Source organism: Artemia franciscana, chromosome 7 (genome assembly GCF_032884065.1).
Source record: "Artemia franciscana chromosome 7, ASM3288406v1, whole genome shotgun sequence".
NCBI classification, from domain to species: Eukaryota; Metazoa; Arthropoda; class Branchiopoda; order Anostraca; family Artemiidae; genus Artemia; species Artemia franciscana.
Genome location: NC_088869.1, coordinates 62213665 through 62233900, shown reverse-complemented (window position 1 = coordinate 62233900; position 20236 = coordinate 62213665). Strand labels below are relative to the sequence as shown.

The following is a 20236-nucleotide window of genomic DNA, read 5'->3' as shown; positions in this document are numbered from 1 at the left end:
ATGCTTCTGATGGAAATTTTGAGATGGAAATTTGTTGTCGTAGAAATTTCAAAAAGAGCTCATTCGATTGAAAACTGAAAGGGCTAGGACTCTTTTTAATAGTCAAAAGTGATTGGAGGGCAACTAACCCCCTCCCACGTCCACAATTTCCCCAAACACATCAAATCAAAATTTTGAGATAGCCATTTTGTTCAACAGAATTGAAAGGTCTGGAAAGTTTGTCTTTGAAGACGACCCCTCTCCCCTTTCACAAACCTCAGGGCAAGGGTTATAAATTATGCCTTGGGGGCATATAAGGTATATATAAAAAGGGTGATCGTAAAAACTCCAGAATGGGCTCATTTGACTGGACATCAGATATTCTACTGCCTTTTTAAAGATTCAGAGTGATCAGAAGGTGGATACCCTCTCCCCCCCGCACCTCGTATTTTCCCAAAATGCATCTGATTGAAATTTCAAGATGGCCATTTTTTGGAAGTGCCTAAAGTAGCAAAACCGGGACCGACAGACGGACAGACAGACAGAATTGGCGATTGCTATATGTCACTTGGTTAATACCAAGTGCCATAAAAACTTGTGCTGACCCTGAGGTACGGATGAAAATAAAAACCCCGGTATCATGAGGGTGTGAGGGGAGTGTAGATCAGTCAGTGTAGCCAAGAAGTGATAATTGAGTGGTGAGCCCAAGTCCAGCAGAAAGTTTTGAGCTGTAGTGATTAGGAATTTAGTTTAGGTTTCTTACACAAAAAGAAAAAAAAACGAACAGGGCAGGTCAGTATCGACAGTCCATATGCAGCGTAAGTTATAAAGCTATTATATAAAAATAGTATAAGTTTATTATTAACCAATATGGACTATTTATTATTAATCAGTGCCCTAATTAATTAGACCAATGACAAGATAAATAACACAAACATTAGTCTGCAGCATCCCAAGAAATTCAAGGGTATGAGCCTCAAAGAAACTGCCATTTAAACAAGTAAGATAATGACACTATGGAATGATTTCGCCTATGCCCTTGTATTCTAAATTACATCTGGGGCAAGTATAGTTTGCGTCTACCACCATCCTTATTTTATAAGACCCTTTTCTATTTATTTTACTGGCAGACAATTCGCTTGAATACGAATCAAATCCCTAACGTCTCGCCCGATGAATTGAGCTTAAATTATATTTTAAACCCAAAATCTTTTTAATATTGGTGTAAAACTTCCGAGTCTCTAAGTTTCTTACTACCTTGATGCAAATATCCATTTCGTGTTTCTTCAGTCTGCTCCTAAAGTGATTCATATTTTTTGGAGGTTTTATTCTCTCATTCCAAGTATAAATGGTATTCCTGTTCCACTTAATGCAGTTCATTTTGATTCCGATTGGTTCTTTTTGTTTCGGTCATAGCGTCTCCAATTAAGCTGTATTTCTGGTTTATTTAGGCAACTCGACTCGACTATTACACAACTCGTTTTTATACAGATAGATAGATAGATAGATACAATACAAATTAACTGCGTAAAACTTGCGAATATACAACATTCTTAGCTGTCCAATTGTCACTGCATATAAATAGATTGTCAGGTTTACCGACCCTCGAACATGTAACGTACAATTGTCCATGGGAAAAACAATCAGTATTAAGATCTATATCATATTTTTCTGATGATTGACCTTGAGCTTCGTTAATGGTGATTGCAAATACTAATCGAATTGGGAATTGCAATCTTTTAAATTGAAAAGGCAGATCCGTTGGAATAATGGGAATGCGAGGAATAAGAACAGCCTCACCCTCAAAAGGCCCTGTCAAGATTGTGGCCTCTATTAGGTTTTCCATTGTTTTTTTACGCCAAGTCGTGTGCCATTGCAATACTTTGGTGGGTTGATATTTCTTAAAAGTATTATTGGTACGCCTATTTTTAGTTGTAGCACGTGTGGTGGAAACCCTGAAAGATTCACGGAATTTAAAAATTCAGATGGATAATTAACCAATTCATTTGGTTCCAAAACTGTGTCGACTGACTTGTAAAGGACTGCCTGGTTTCGAATCTTGGTCAAAACAATATTGTTGATTTCGTGGACGTCTATATTTTTGGGTGCAAGAATCGCTCTTTCACTTAGGCATTTATTATTTTTATAATTGCTTAGAATATTCGGAAATACTTTTTCAATCAATTCATTTTTGGACGTCACTAAATTACAGAAATCAGCAGGTAGTTGTATACGTCCTGAAATTGAGTCTACTGTGAGCTTTCCGTTTCCAATTGCCAGCAACTGATCTGAAAATGTTTGACCAGAGTCATCGTTTTGCAATCGGACACGCATATTTGTAGTTAATTTTAATGTTTTTACGTGTGCCCATAAATTAGAATTTTTCAGGTAAGCATTCATTTCGTCTGCAGGAGTTGATTTAGGTATTATAGGTAAAGTTTGCCCGAAATCTCCCGCAAGCAATATTAATGTGCTGCCACAGGGTTTCGACTTCCATCGCAAATCTTTCAAGCATTGATCCAGAGCCTCGAGTGATTTTTTGTGTGCCATTGTGCACTCATCCCAAATAATAAGTTTGCATTGCTGCAATACTTTACCCATCCCAGATGATTTGGAAATATTGCACGTGAGAGTTTCTGTAGAATGCAAATTCAGAGGCAATTTCAAAGCGGAATGAGCAGTTCTTCCACCAGGCAGCAATGTTGTGGCTATTCCGGACAACGCAATTGCCAACGCTATATCATTTTTTGATCGAATTGATGCCAGAATCAGTTTTATCACAAACGTTTTACCAGTACCTCCTGGCGCATCCAAAAAGAAAATTTCTCCAACGTTGTTATCGACACAATGCATTATCGTATCATAAATGTCTTTTTGTTCCGACGTTAACTTGGAAATGTTATTTTTTACATACGACAATAGATCACTCGTACTGTAACTTTGTTCACGATCCAATTCTACACATGTCGAAACAGCAGCGATACGGTTAGGTGAAGGCATTCCCAAATCCTGAAGCGGTTTGTTTGCCATACGTACGCACAAATCTTCTATAATAACTAAAGTGTAGTTATAAATTTCTGATGTAAAATTAAAAGTCATATCTGACGTCTCTAACTTTTTTCGATAGAGTATATCTTCGGACATTTTTGACTTATATTTTTCCCATAACTCTGTAGGAGTTGATGGAGAGCAAGTTGTTAAAATGATGCCAAACAATGCACGAATTTGACTTGGAGATGACGTTTCGCACGCGTCATTGATGCAGTTATCCCACTGTTGGTCATTCTCCAATAAATTCAGAGCTTGGCATGCACTACGGTAAGTGTCATGTATAGTACTGTTTACAGTTCTCAAATACTCAAAGGATGTCGGACCGGGTACATCCACCAAAAGCAGGCGTAGAAAGAATCATTCATGTTGATTGGGGTGAAAGGTGTAGAGTCTTCCTATCGTGGTATCTTTGAAGATGGTAGGTTAGCCGTCGACTGACTTACCCTGTTTTCGACGTTCAAATACTTTATTCTTAGTATTCCACGTGTAATACGAAGACACTTCAGTATACAGCAGTTTTTTTTACAAAAGAATCATATTTGCAAAGCGAAAAGAAACCGGTTAACTTTGTATCCGATGGATTCAGGGCTCTTTGTTGCACGTTGGTTTCCGAGAAATAAACACGTTGATCATTCTGTAAATGTACCGCTAACTGAACAACAGCTGGACTACGTTCATGTATCGGAAATGAAAGAATTCGTCAAACAGGTGCACATTTGTGCACCTTCCTTTGGCCTTGCAGGGTGAATTTTTGATCAGTGCACCGCAAGGTTCATGTATCATATTTTTTACATCTATTAGGTTTTCCATTGTTTTTTTTTTTTTACGGCAAGTCGCGTGCCATTGCAAAGCTTTGGTGGGTTGATATTTCTTAAAAGTATTATTGGTACGCCTATTTTTAGTTGTAGCACGTGTGGTGGAAACCCTGAAGGATCTATGGAATTTGAAAATTCAGATGGATAATTAACCGCTTCATTTGGTTCCAAAATACAAATTAACTGCGTAAAACTTGCGAATATACAACATTCTTCGCTGTCCGATTGTCGCTGCATATAAATAGATTGTCAGGTTTACCGACCCTCGAACATGCAACGTACAATTGTCCATGGGAAAAACAATCAGTATTAAGATCTATACCACATTTTTCTAATGATTGACCTTGATCTTTGTTAATGGTGATTGCAAATGCTAATCGAATTGGGAATTGCAATCTTTTAAATTTTAAAGGCAGATCCGTTGGAATCATGGGAATGCGAGGAATAAGAACAGCCTCACCCTCAAAAGGCCCTGTCAAGATTGTGGCCTCAATTAGGTTTTCCATTGTTTTTTTTACGGCAAGTCGAGTGCCATTGCAAAGCTTTGGTGGGTTTATATTTCTTAAAAGTATTATTGGTACGCCTATTTTTAGTTGTAGCACGTGTGGTGGAAACCCTGAAAGATCTATGGAATTTAAAAATTCAGATGGATAATTAACCGTTTCATTTGGTTCCAAGACTGTGTCGACTGACTTGTAAAGGACTGCCTGGTCTCGAATCTTGGTCAAAACAATATTGTTGATTTCGTGGACGTCTATATTTTTGGGTGCGAGAATCGCTCTTTCACTTAGCCATTAATCATTTTTATAATTTTTTAGTATATTCGGAAATACTTTTTCAATCAATTCATTTTTGGACGTCACTAAATTACAGAAACCAGCAGGTAGTTGTATACGTCCTGAAATTGAGTCTACTGGGAGCTTTCCGTTTCCCATTGCCAGCAATTGATCTGAAAATGTTTGATCAGAGTCATCGTTTTGCAATCGGACACGCATATTTGTAGTTAATTTTAATGTTTTTACGTGTGCCCATAAATTAGAATTTTTCAGGCAAGCATTCATTTCGTCTGCAGGAGTTGATCTAGGTATTATAGGTAATGTTTGCCTGAAATCTCCCGCAAGCAATATTAATGTGCTGCCAAAGGGTTTCGACTTCCCTCGCAAATCTTTCAAGCATTGATCCAGAGCCTCGAGCGATTTTTTGTGTGCCATTGTGCACTCATCCCAAATAATAAGTTTGCATTGCTGCAATACTTTACCCATCCCAGATGATTTGGAAATATTGCACGTGGGAGTTTCTGTAGAATGCAAGTTCAGAGGCAATTTCAAAGCGGAATGAGCAGTTCTTCCACCAGGCAACAATGTTGCGGCTATTCCGGACGACGCAATTGCCAACGCTATATCATTTTTTGATCGAATTGATGCCAGAATCAGTTTTATCACAAACGTTTTACCAGTACCTCCTGGCGCATCCAAAAATAAAATTTCTCCAACGTTGTTATCGACACAATGCATTATCGTATCATAAATGTCTCTTTGTTCCGACGTTAACTTGGAAATGTTATTTTGTACATACGACAATAGATCACTCGTACTGTAACTTTGTTCAAGATCCAATTCTACACATGTCGAAACAGCAGCGATAGGTTAGGTGAAGGCATTCCCAAATCCTGAAGAGGTTTGTTTGCCATACTTACGCACAAATCTTCTATAACAACTAAAGTGTAGTTATAAATTTCTGATGTAAAATCAAAAGTCATATCTGACATCTCTAACTGTTTTCGATGGAGTATATCTTCGGACATTTTTGACTTATATTTTTCCCATAACTCTGTAGGAGCTGATGGAGAGCAAGTTGTTAAAATGATGCCAAACAATGCACGAATTTGACTTGGGGTTGACGTTTCGCACGCGTCATTGATGCAGTTATCCCAGTGTTGGTCATTATCCAATAAATTCAGAGCTTGGCATGCACTACGGTAAGTGTCATGTATAGTACCATTTACAGTCCTCAAATACTCAAAGGATGTCGGACCGGGTACATACACCACAAGCAGGCGTAGAAAGAAGCATTCATGTTGATTGGGGTGAACGGTGTAGAGTCTTCCTATCGTGGTATCTTTGAAGATGGTAGGTTGGCCGTCGACTGACTTACCCTGTTTTCGACGTTCAAATACTTTATTTTTAGTATTCCACGTGTAATACGAAGGCACTTGAGTATACAGCAGTTTTTTTGCAAAAGAATCATTTTTGCAAAGCGAAAAGAAAGCGGTTAACTTTGTATCCGGTGGATTCAGGGCTCTTTGTTGCACGTTGGTTTCCGTGAAATAAACACGTTGACCATTCTGTAAATGTACCGCTAAGTGAACAACAGCTGGACTACGTTCATGTATCGGAAATGAAAGAATTCGCCAAACAGCTTCATTACTGCTTATGTATCTTCCAGCCTGATATTGTACGATTTCGTCGAAATCTTTGATTTCGGGCTGCAAGCCAAAAACTGCCATGTCACTGCCTTTGTTGACGTATTTACATATGTATTTGATTGCCTTTACGGAGTTACAGTATTCAACGTTTATGTGTCCATTAATTGTTTTTGATAATAATGGGGAATATGGAACAACCCACTGGTTATCTACTTCGATGGTGGTACCGTTACGCTTCTTTATTATTGCTGTTTTACCGCCATCTTCAGTAGATCTTCTTCTATATTGTGGGTAACCATCATTGCCAGTAATTGTGTTTGATACTAAAAGTCGAGGATATTGCTTTGTGCACCTTCCTTTGGCCATGCATGGTGAATTTTCGTTCAGTGCACCGCAAGGTCCATGTATCATATTTTTTACAATAATATCATGTAACCCCTTATCGACATTTTTATCAGGTATTTCAGCGGAAATCACATCATCAATTTCGTTCGAAGTAATTTTTTTATGTAGCCAGATTAGTATATGTGCGTGTGGCAAACCTCGTTTTTGCCATTCCACTGAGTACATCCAGCATCGCACTGACCCAAACACTTCATGTTTTACAAGGTAGTTTATCAGTGATTTCATCTTTTGCCGGAAGACACGTGCCGTAATGTCATGCCTATGAACCGCCGATTGTCCTTGAAGTAAAAGCTGCAGTATCTCGTCCCAAGATTGATTACATGTACATGTAATAAATAAATCTGGACGACCATAGAGACGAACATACGCAATAGCATCTTGAGCATATTCATGCATATGACGGGGACTGCCAGCATATGACGAAGGTAAAATTGTTAATCTTCCAACGTTTGTGGTATTACCGTCATTTATAACTGCATCTCGCAAATGAATGTATTGTTCAGAGCGGAGCTTGGTCTGATTCAGGCGGATATATAGCAAACGTTCTGATTCAATTTTAGCATACATATCCACGACGAACTGGTGAAACAATTCACGGCATTTTAAAATATAATTTTCTTCATCCTGCCGAATCATTAGTCTATAGGAATAATAATGCATTGCACTGCATTTCTTATTCATTTCTTTGTTAGTGGCTGGATTCATCAATTTAATATTAAAATGATAGCCGTCGGCTCCATCCCAAAAAATGATAGGATATTGTAGGGCATCGTAGCATCGATGAGTTTCAGCAATTCTTGTTGGCCAGGAGGCGTTTTGTCAGCGGAAATAACAATTTTATGCGTATCAGTAGGCATCAAATCGATGGCTGTTTTGAACAGACGCACTAAATTATTATTTTCGTGGAAAAGATGTTACAATTGGGAAACGATTGTCCTTTCAACGTTGGGAGAAATTTCGCAACGTGCATTCAATTCAGAATTTCTAACACTCATGAAGTACAATTGTAAAAATTTATGATTCTCGCCTGAGAATGGTAGAAGGGACCCTGCTTTATGATAAATTTGCCCTTTTACTTTGAAAGTAGACATAAATTGATCTGGATTTTCGATTTGGGCTCCAAACGACGTCATTTGGAAACATGAGTTGTATTTTCTGATTTTTGACCAAAAACGCTTAGATTCTGACGTAGTTCCAGTAAGGAAAGTCTTCAATGGCTCTGGTGGTGCAGCCAAAAGAGGAAGTTTAACTTTTCCTGAGGCGCAACACATTCCCATTGTTTCACCATTGAATTTCAAGGCCTTGCAATAGGGACACATTTTAGACATTTTCCCGATTTGAACACATATACTCAAGCTATAATCATCGACTGGGTTGTACATGAATGCCAGGCGATAACTTTCAGGTTGCTCTGATTCCTCGGCACGCTTTCTTTTCATACTTTCTCTATCAGCAGCAAGCCTGCTTCCGCGTTGCTCTGGTAGTTCCTCGGCACGCTTTCTGTTCTTTCTTTCTCTATCAGCCTCAAGCCTGTTTCCTTGCTGTTCTTTTGATTCCTCGGCACGCTTTCTGTTCTTTCTTTCTCTATCAGCCTCAAGCCTGTTTCCTTGCTGTTCTTTTGATTCCTCGGAACGCTTTCTGTTCTTTCTTTCTCTATCAGCCTCAAGCCTGTTTCCCTGCTGTTCTTTTAATTCCTCGGCACACCTTCTTTTTTCACTTTCTCTTTTAGCAGCAAGTCTGCTTTCGCGTTGCTCTGGTAGTTCTTCGGCACGCTTTCTTTTCTGAATTTCTCTATCAGCAGCAATTTTTTTGGCATAGACTCTTTGAGCATCTTCATCGGCTTTTGCCATGGTAAGTTCATCAGTCATTGTAAACTTAAACATTAATAGATTTCTACGTGAACATATGTCTTATATATCTTGAATGACGTCACCGTCAAAGCAAAAATGACGACAACTAATTTCATGACGTCAGCCGACACAGAAACATGACGTCACCTGATCCACAGACAGACAACTTATTTATATATATATACTAGCTGTTGGGGTGGCGCTTCGCGCCAACCCAACACCTAGTTGGTGGGGGCGCTTCGCGCCCCCCCCAAGCCCCCCCGCGCGCGTAAGTCGTTACGCGCCATAATAGTTACGCGCCATTGTAGTTGTGTCCCTATGTCCCACCTGTGAATATAGATAGATATATATATATATGGTTTTAACTACGTAAAACTTGCGAATATACAACATTCTTTGCTGTCCCATTGTCTTTGCATATAAATAGATTGTCAGGTTTACCGACTCTTGAACATGCAACATATAATGGTCCATGGGAAAACAATCTGTATTCAGATCTATACCTCATGATTCTAATGATTGCCCTTGAGCTTTGTTGATGGTGATTGCTAATCGACCATTCCCTGTCCCGGTGTCCCGGTCGTCATTTACATCCCCCTGTTTCCTCCGGTGTCCCCGTTGTAGTTGTGTCCCTGTGTCCCGGTCGTCATTTATATTCCCTGTGTCCCGGTCGTCATTTGTATCCCGGTGTCCCGGTCTGTATATACATTCGTTTTTTAGTTTTGTTTTTCTCCTTTATTTTTTTCCTTTTTTTTTCTTTTTTAGCTTATTTAGATTTTTAGATTTTTTAGTTTTTTTATTAGTTTTTAGTTTTTTTTTCTTTTTAGTTTTTTTTGTCCCGGTCGTCATTTATATCCCCCTGTTTCCCCCGGTGTCCCCGTTGTAGTTGTGTCCCTGTGTCCCGGTCGTCATTTATATTCCCTGTGTCCCGGTCGTCATTTGTATCCCGGTGTACCGGTCTGTATATACATTCGTTTTTTAGTTTTGTTTTTTTCCTTTATTTTTTTCCTTTTTTTTTCTTTTTTAGTTTATTTAGATTTTTAGATTTTTTAGTTTTTTTATTAGTTTTTAGTTTTTTTTTCTTTTTAGTTTTTTTGTAGTTTTTACCTTCTTTTTAGTTTTGTTAATTTTTTTTTACTTATGTCCTGGTCGTCATTTATACTCCCTATGTCCCGGTGCTTTGTCCTGGTCGTCATTTATACTCCCTGTGTCCCGGTGCTTTGTTGATTGCTAATCGAACATTCCTTTTGTCCTGGTCGCTTTCTCTTTGAGTGTCGTCATTTATTAGTTTTTTCCTTTTTTTCTTTTTAGTTTTTTATTGGTTTTTACCTTTATTTTAGCTTATTTTTCAGTTTTTTCCTTTTTTTTAGTTTTTTTTTATTTTTTATTTTTTTAGTTTTTTACCTTTTTTTAGTTTTTTTAGTTTTTTTAGTTTTTTAGCTTTTTTACTTTTTTTATTAGTTTTTAGTTTTTTTTTGTAGTTTTTGCCTTTTTTTAGTTTTTTCAGTTTTTTTTTTAGTTTTTTATTGGTTTTTACCTTTATAGTTTTTTTAGTTTTTTAGCTTTTTTATTTTTTTTATTAGTTTTTAGTTTTTTTTGTAGTTTTTGCCTTTTTTTAGTTTTTTCAGTTTTGACGTCACCTGATCCAGTTTTTTCAGGTGACGTCACCTGACACATCCATCCACACATCCACAGACAGACAACTTATTTTTATATATATATATATATATATATATATATATATATATATATATATATTATAAAATAATATATATATATATATATATATACATATATATATATATTATTTTATATTATCATTTACATTATCATTATTTTATAATGCGAAGAATAAACAAACAATTGCTAATCTAAAGAATGAATTTGTAATTGTGCCAGTGGATAAAGCTAATAATAATTTTGCCATAATTTGTCAGAAGCTGTATTGTGATATCTTAAAAAGGGAGTTATGCACAACTAATGTTTACGAAAAGGTAAATATATAGGATGAGAATTTAATTGAAAAGACCGAAGAAATACTTTTTTAAAATTTTAATATTAAAATAAATGACAATGATAAAAAGTTCCCTTTCCCCCTAAACCACGGTTTAGAATCCCCCTAAACCACGGTTTTTTGCTGGAGCAGCTAAATGTCCAACCCGCATTGCTGCTACTGACCTTTCTTTAATTTTAAAGGAAATTCTAAATAAACTTAAAACCTATTGTTCTGGTATTAAAAAATTTTCGAATTTTAATCCATATTGGAGTGTTAATAATTCACTGCAGGTAATAGATTCTTTAACAATGGTTTCAGCTAAAAGAATTGAGTCTTTCGATTTTGCAACAATGTATACTAATTTTTAACTTAATGTAGTGTTTGATAATTTAAAAACTGTTATCAAGAAATCTTTCCTCTTATCTAGTAAAAGGTTCTTAAAAATAGACATTTATAATAAAAAAGATATATGGACAAATTGCTTTAATACTACAGTTAACTTGAGATGTTACAGCTTGGATATGATTTTTGAGTTATTGGAATTTGTTTTATACAATACTTATTTAAGATTTGGGGGTGATTTGTACAAGCAAATTGTGGGAATTCCCATGGGGGGGGGGAATGCCAGCCCATTTATAGCTGACTTGTTTTTAAGTCACCTAGAATATAAATATATGATGGATAAGATTAATCCAATTAATTTAAAACATGCTTTGTCAAATAATAAAAGATATTTAGATGATATTTTGGTCTTAAATTGTAAGGATTTCATTGATATTTCTGAAAATATATATCCATCAGATTTTATTCTTGAGCCTAGTCATGATGCTGGTCATGAAGATCATTTCTTAAATTTAAATATTAATATTTGTGATAATAATAAATTAAGTTTTAAAATGTATAATAAAACGGATGATTTTGATTTTGAAGTGATTAGTTTCCCATTCCCTGAAAGTAATATACACTCAAATAGCACATATTCAGCGTTTTTCTCACAGTTACTTCGTTATGCAAGGATTTGTAGTAATTATATTGATTTTAAAAATAGATGTAAAATCTTAAGCCAAAAATTGATATCAAGAGATTTTTCTGCAAATAAATTAACTTGGCAATTTAAAAAATTTAGTTTTCATTATAACGAACTTTTAAATAAATATCAAAAGAATTATCTAGAAATACTTAAAGAAATTTTCAACTAATAGATAAGCTTGTTCAGGTTTTACTTGGTTGTTTTACATTTGCTGTTTTTTTTCTTTCATAGCCATATATTTTGGGGGTGATGCCTGACGCGGGGATGCCATGGATATTCTGTGGTAGCCACAACACTGTGCTGGGTAGAGACTTTAGAGTGGCGAAACCCTATATAGGCCAGTTTATTCTCCTGATGAGCCCTTATGTTGGGTGTTGCCTCTGAATTATTTGTCTATATTATTTTTTCTATTGTTTGTTAAATGACGACTTATACTTATTGACGACATGACTGCCTGTCCATGGATTATTATTTATGGTTGATTGTGTGTGGCTGTGCTGTTTGACCTATGTGATTGTATGGATGAGTAGGGTTAAGGCCTCATTCAAGTGCTGGTCTATATTAATCACTAATTTAGGAAAACAGTCTTCCTTTTCTCCTTCTGTCTCTCTTTTTTTTGTGTTTGTGCTGTTGCATTGGCTATTTCTCTTTTCATGATATATATATATATATATATATATATATATATATATATATATATATATATATATATATATATATATATATATATATATATCTATATATATTAAAATAAGTTGTCTGTCTGTCTGTCTGTGGATCAGGTGACGTCATGTTTCTGTGTCGACTGACGTCATGAAGTTAGTTGTCGTCATTTTTGCTATGGCGGTGACGTCATTAATGGTATTTAAGACATGCGTTCACGGAAAAATGTTTAATTGTAAAATGACTGAAGAACCTACAATGGCAACAGCCGAGGAAGCTGCTCAAAGAGTTTATGCCAAAAAACTTGCTGCTGATAGAGAAAGTAAGAATAGAAAGCGTTCCGAGGAATCACAAGAACAGCAAGAAAACAGGCTTGCGGCTAAAGAATGCAAAACCGCGCAGTTAGATGAAAATCCACCTGGACAGCGAGAGTCAAAACATATCAAAACTGAAAATGATAGCGATGATGTTTGGGTTTGGGATTTTGACTTGGATAAGGTCATCAATGCCTACCAGATTTACGTTAAAAAAACAAAGGTTCGTCGATATGTACTTCATAGTGACGCTGAAAAATAAAGAAGAAAAAGAAAACTGAAAAAAAAGGTAAAAAACTAAAAAAAAACTAAAAAGAAAAAACACTCAAAGAGAAATTACAGACCGGGACACAAATGACGACCGAGACAGAGGGAATATAAGTGACGACCGGGAACCTCAAAGAGAAATTACAGACTGGGACACCCGGACACAAATCACGACCGGGACACAGGGAATATAAATGACGACCGGGACACAGGGACACAACTACAACGGGGACGCCGGGGGCACAGGCCGGATATATAGACACCGGGACACAAATGACGACCGGGACACAGGGAATATAAATGACGACCGGGACACAGGGACACATCATTAGAATAATGAGGTATAGATCTGAATACGGATTGTTTTTACCATGGACAATTATATGTTGCATGTTCAAGAGTCAGTAAACTTGACAATCTATTTATATGCACAGACAATGGGACAGCGAAGAATGTTGTATATTTGCATGTTTTACGTAGTTAAAAACATATATTTATATCTATCTCTATTCACAGGTGGGACACAGGGACACAACTACAATGGCGCGTAACTAATATGGCGCGTAACGACTTACGCGCGCGGGGGGGTTTGGGGGGGGTGCGAAGCGCCCCACCAACTAGGTGTTGGGGTGGCGCGAAGTGCAACCCCAATATATATATATATATATATATATATATATATATATATATATATATATATATATATATATATATATATATATATATATATATATATATATATATATATATATATATATATATATATATATATATATATATACATATATATATATATACTAGCTGTTGGGGTGGCGCTTCGCGCCACCCCAACACCTAGCTGGTGGGGGCGCTTCGCGCCCCCCAAGCCCCCCCGCGCGCGTAAGTCGTTACGCGCCATATTAGTTACGCGCCATTGTAGTTGTGTCCCTATGTCCCACCTGTGAATCGACCATTCCCTGAGTCGCCATCGTCATTTATATATCCCCCTGTGCACCCCGTCGTCCCCTTTGTAGTTATGTCCCTGTGTCCCGGTCGTCGTCATTTATACTCCCTGTGTCCCGGTGCTTTGTTGATTGCTAATCGAACATTCCTTTTGTCTCGGTCGCTTTCTCTTTGAGTGTCGTCATTTATTTAGATTGTTTCTCCTTTATTTTTCAGTTTTTTTCCTTTTTTTAGTTTTTTTTCTTTTTTAGTTCTTTTAGTTTTTACCTTTTTTAGTTTTTTTTAGTTTTTTAGATGAAATTTTTTTTAGTTTTTTTCCTTTTTTTCTTTTTAGTTTTTTATTGGTTTTTACCTTTTTTTAGCTTTTTTAGTTTTTTTAATTTTTTCTTTTTTACTTTTTTTTTAGTTTTTATCTTTTTTATTTTTTTTTATTTTTATTCTTAATTTTATTAGTTTTCTTTTTCTCTTCTATTTTTCAGTTTTTTCCATTTTTTTAAGTTTTCTTTTTCTCTTCTATTTTTCAGTTTTTTCCTTTTTTTTAAGTTTTTTTTTAGTTTTTAGTTTTTTTTAGTTTTTTTTCCTTTTTTTCTTTTTAGTTTTTTATTGGTTTTTACCCTTTTTTTTAGCTTTTTTAGTTTTTTTCGTTTTTTCTTTTTACTTTTTTTTTTAGTTTTTATCTTTTTTATTTTTTTTTATTTTATTCTTAATTTTATTCATTTATATATCCCCCTGTGCACCCCGGCGTCCCCTTTGTAGTTATGTCCCTGTGTCCCGGTCGTCGTCATTTATACTCCCTGTGTCCCGGTGCTTTGTTGATTGCTAATCGAACATTCCTTTCCTTTAGTTTTTGTAGTTCGAACATTCCTTTAGTTTTTTTCCTTTTTTTCTTTTTAGTTTTTTATTGGTTTTTACCTTTTTTTAGCTTTTTTAGTTTTTTTCGTTTTTTCTTTTTACTTTTTTTTTAGTTTTTATCTTTTTTAATTTTTTTTATTTTTATTCTCAATTTTATTAGTTTTCTTTTTCTCTTCTATTTTTCAGTTTTTTCCTTTTTTTAAGTTTTTTTTTAGTTTTTAGTTTTTTTAGTTTTTTTTCCTTTTTTTCTTTTTAGTTTTTTATTGGTTTTTACCTTTTTTTAGCTTTTTTAGTTTTTTTCGTTTTTTCTTTTTACTTTTTTTTTAGTTTTTATCTTTTTTATTTCTTTTTATTTTATTCTTAATTTTATTAGTTTTCTTTTTCTCTTCTATTTTTCAGTTTTTTCCTTTTTTAAGTTTTTTTTTAGTTTTTAGTTTTTTTAGTTTTTTTAAGTTTTTTGTCTGTCTGTGTGTCAGGTGACGTCATTTTTCTGTGTCGACTGACGTCATGAAGTTAGTTGTCGTCATTTTTGATATGACGGTGACGTCATTAATGGTATTTAAGACATGCGTTCACGGAAAAATGTTTAACGTGCCGAGGAATCACAAGAACAGCAAGAAAACAGGCTTGCAGCTGATAGAGAAAGTAAGAAAAGAAAGCGTGCCGAGGAATCACAAGAACAGCAAGAAAACAGACTTGCGGCTAAAGAACGCAAAACCGCGCAGTTAGATGAAAATCCACCTGGAAAGCGAGAGTCAAAACATATCAAAACTGAAAATGATAGCGATGATGATTGGGTTTGGGATTTTGACTTGGATAAGGTCATCAATGCCTACCAGATTTAGGTTAAAAAACAAAGGTTCGGCGATATGTACTTCATAGTGACGCTGAAAAATAAAGAAGAAAAAAAAACTGAAAAAATGTAAAAAACTAAAAATAAAAAACACTCAAAGATAAATTACAGACCGCGACACAAATGACGACCGACACAGAGGGAATATAAATGACGACCAGGAACCTCAAAGAAAAATTATAGTCTGGGACACCCGGACACAAATCACGACCGGGAATATAAATGACGACCGAGACGCAGGGAAACAACTACAACGGGGACGCCGGGGGCACAGGCGGGATATATAATTGACGACTGTAACACAGGGATTGTTTGAATAGAAATTACAGACCGGGACACAAATGACAACCGGGACACTGGGACTAGGGGAATATAAATGACGACCGGGAAACTCAAAGAGAAAATACAAACTGGGACACTAGGACACAAATGACGACCGGGACACAGGGAATATAAATGCTATTTATATGCACAGACAATGGGACAGCGAAGAATGTTGTATATTCGCATGTTTTACGTAGTTAAAAATATATATTTATATATATCTCTATTCACAGGTGGGACTCAGCTACAATGGCGCGTAACTAATATGGCGCGTAACGACTTGCGCGCGCGGGGGGGCTTGGGGGGTGGGCGAAGCGCCCCACCAACTAGGTGTTGGGGTGGCGCGAAGCGAGTTGTGTGTATGCATGTTTGTTTGTTTGTAAAAAAAGCGTTTGCATATGACGTCATTATTAGTACAAAAGGCTTTGTATATGCACAGACATATAAATATAAATGCTATTTATATGCACAGACAATGGGACAGCGAAGAATGTTGTATATTCGCATGTTTTACGTAGTTAAAAATATATATTTATATCTATCTCTATTCACAGGTGGGACACAGGGACACAGCTACAATGGCGCGTAACTAATATGGCGCGTAACGACTTACGCGCGCTGGGGGGCTTGGGGGGGGCGCGAAGCGCCCCACCCACTAGGTGTTGGGGTGGCGCGAAGCGCCACCCCAACAGCTAGTATATATATATATATATATATATATATATATATATATATATATATATATATATATATATATATATATATATATATATATATATATATATATATATATATATATATATATATATATATATATATATATATATATATATATATATATATATATATATATATATATATATATTTTTATATATTCTCAGCACACGGCAGGATTCTACCTATGGTTTTTCACTGTCGCTTGTCTTCTAAACACAGACAATCTGAGCCTTTTCTTGATGTCATGACGTCCAAATGGGCCTTAAATTAGAATTAGTACCTTTGTAAAATTATTTATTTTTCAATTAGACCTTTAGCTTTTGTCTCGGCTTGTCTTTTGTCATTATGAAAGACATATCGCCAAACCTTTGTTTCTTTTAGTTGTCCAGGTGGTGGGTAAAAACTTCTTTTTCTTCCAACGTTTTATATTGTCAAGGATTTTGCTTTTCAAAGGTATGGTAGGCATTGATGACTTTATTTACATCAAAATTCAAAGCCCAATCATCATCGCTATCATTTCCAATTTCTTTGGTTCGTTTTACCTCGGATTGTCTTTCGTCATTATCAAATTAATGTTGCCAAAGCTTTCTTCTTTTTAACAAAGATATGGTAGGCATTTATGACCTTATCCATATCGAAATCCCAAAGCCAATCATCATCGTTATCATTTCCAATTTTAACACGTTTTGGTTCTCACTGTCCAGGTTGATATTCATTGACTCGCTCACATGTTTTGTGTCGCATGTCTTCTAGCCATGTCTGTCTTTTTTCTTTATTTTCATTTATGACCTACTCACATACTCGGTGTTGCATGCCTTCTATCTGCGTGTGTCTTTGCTCTTCATTTTAATTTTTGGCACGCCGTAATTGTTCTTCTAACCGCGTGCGTATATGCTCTTCATTTTCATTTTGACTTGCTTACATGCTTTGTGTCGCATTTCTTCTAACCGCATTTGTCTTTGCTCTTTATTTTTATTTCTAACACGCTCCAATCGTCGTTTTCGCATATCTTCTAACCGCCCGTGTCTCTGCTCTTCATTTTCATTTTTGAAACGTTTTTGGATTTTGATTACTTCAGAGAATTTAACAATGACCTTTGCTTTTGCTACCCGTATTGGTGTTGTTGCAATCGATTGTTCAGGTTGTCGATTTTCACCTCTTATCACGTTTGATAGTTCCGGTATTGGTTGCAAAGAATCATCATTTATAGTAACTAACACTGCAAATTTTCTTTTTTTAGCCTTCCAACAGACATTATCTAACCTTCCAACAGGCGCGCATCGCAGCAAAGCGTGGCAGGGGTCATTCCGCGTGCCAACTGACTAGCTGACACCCCACGTGTTGTTGGGTTAATTCTATACCAGAGGGTCCTTATTACCAACAACAAAGAGAATAAAGAGAAGACGGAACAATGTATATATAATTCCTTGTGTAGGAAAGCCAAATATCTCTATTATCTAAATAATTTTGCTGCGTGTAATAAGGATATTCGTAAAACTTGGAAGGTAATAAATTCTGTGCTTAAACCTGGTTCTCAATATAGCTCTTTACCTATGAGTCTGGTCATTGGTGATGAGACTGTAGAGGGTGAGCTTAATGTCCAAGAAGCATTTACTTCATTTTTCGCTAGTATTGGTAATAATATCGCTTCCACAGCTACTTTTTCTCGGTCTAAGTCGGACTTTAGATCTTACCTCGGGCCGTCTTGTGTTAAGTCTATGTTTCTAGAGCCAGTAACAGAAATTGAAATTACTAAAATTGTTAATGGCTTGAAAGACTCATCTTCATCTGGACCAGATTCTATTCCTACTAAGGTAGGTAAATCTATTCTTCCTTCAATAGTTGTGCCTCTTACAAAACTTGTTAATCTTTCATTTAAATATGGGGTTTTTCCAGATCCTCTCAAGCGTGCTCGGATTATTGTTCTGTATAAAGGTGGACCAAGAAATGATCCAGCAAATTATCGACCAATTTCAATTTTATAAGTATTTAGTAAAATCTTCGAAAAGGCTATGCTTTCTCGTCTGCTTAAATTTCTAAAATCTAAAGAGTTTCTTCATGATTTTCAGTTTGGTTTCCGAATGAAGCACTCCACTGAGCATGCCTGTATGACCCTTTTGAATTTCATACATTCTGAATTGGATTCAGGATTAATTCCGGCTGCTATATTCCTGGATATTCGCAAGGCATTCGATTCCTTAACCCATGAAATTCTTCTATCGAAGATGTCTCATTTTGGCATTAGGGGTAATGTATCTTCTTGGTTTCAATCTTATTTGAAGGATAGGTTAATTTCTGTCAATCCACAATTTAATTTCTGTCAATCACAAGTGAATTTTGGTGTCCCTCAGGGATCAGTTTTAGGGCCAGTGCTATTTTTGATTTATATAAATGATCTTTTTTACGCAGTAAAAAAGCAGAAACCTATTCATTGCTGTAGACTCTGTCATCCTAAACCTTCCCTTGCCCATAGTCCCAGCTATAGTTCTCCATCTTCTGATGTCCTTGTTTGTTTTGCTGATGATAGCACACTCGGGACTTCGGGGAAATGTGAATCCGGGCTTCGATTAAACTTGGAATACTTGTTTGAGAGAGTAATTTCATGGCTTGATGCTAATTTTCTTACCCTAAATTATTCAAAATCAAATTTTTTGATATTTTCGCATGTTTCTCAGATTTATCCCAAGTTATCAGAAATTCATCAGCCAAATGGGATAATTCAGATCTAAAGATCGATATGTTCGTTTTTTGGGCATTCTTGTTGATGAAAACTTGTCATTCAAGCGTCACATTGATTTGATTAAAATGAAGATATGCAGGAGTCTCGGTATTTTAAGGAAACTAAAACATATTTTCCCTGGATCAATTTTGGAAATCCTTTTTCACTCCTTGATCCGATCTTACGTTTCCTACTGTCCAATAGTATGGATGTCAACCTTTCCTTCACTGTTAAAACCACTTTCTAAGGTTTATAATAAAGCTAGAAACCTCATTAAGGAAACTAACCGTTCAAGAGTTATCAAATTACTTGATCTCGAGTCACTGTATATTCTTTCGTGTGCATGTTTTACTTTTTCTCAGTTTCATGGTGACCTCCCCCGTCCCCTAAGTGTTCAGCCATCTTTCACCTCTGATCAGAATAATTATAATCTTCGCAATACCGAAAATCATTTTCAAGTTCCTTTTACTCCTTGTGTAAGGTCAGACTTTAATCCTTTAATTGCGAGTTATATTGTATGGAATAAGTTGCCCGAATCAGCTCGAAGGTGCCACTCATTCGGTTTGTTAAAAAAAATTATTAAAAATTCATTGGCTTCTTAGAAATTATTTTATCTCTTTTTATATGTGTATATGAGTGTATGTATGCATATATATTTCCTTATTATTTCATTGGAGTCTATTTTTATCTACAGATCTACATAATTAATTTAGTCTGTCCAATCTATTAGTCTATTAGTTTTGTTTTCTATAGTTTTTAATTTTATTTATATTTTCCTCTCTTCTCCTTTTTGCTCTTCTCTCTTTGAGTAAGTGATTATTTTTGTTTTTTCCTTTTTGCTCTTCTCTCTTTGAGTAAGTGATTTTTTTTTTCTCTGAGTAAGTGGCTCGTTCATTTTCCCCTTTTTTACAGGCCAAAGAGCCTTTGGGGAAATAGTAAAATGTAATATTGTATGTGTGTTTCTTGATGAATAAATCTTATCTTATCTTACAAAAAAAAGCGGTACGACAATGGGATACAATTTTTTTCCAAAT

General features: G+C 35.7%; 1 protein-coding gene across 1 annotated transcript in view; it reads right to left on the bottom strand.

The window, feature by feature from the left end:
* The window catches only part of LOC136029574 (rhodopsin, GQ-coupled-like), a 254215-nt gene that overhangs the window by 14746 nt on the left and 219233 nt on the right, over positions 1-20236 (bottom strand). The window lies entirely within an intron of this gene.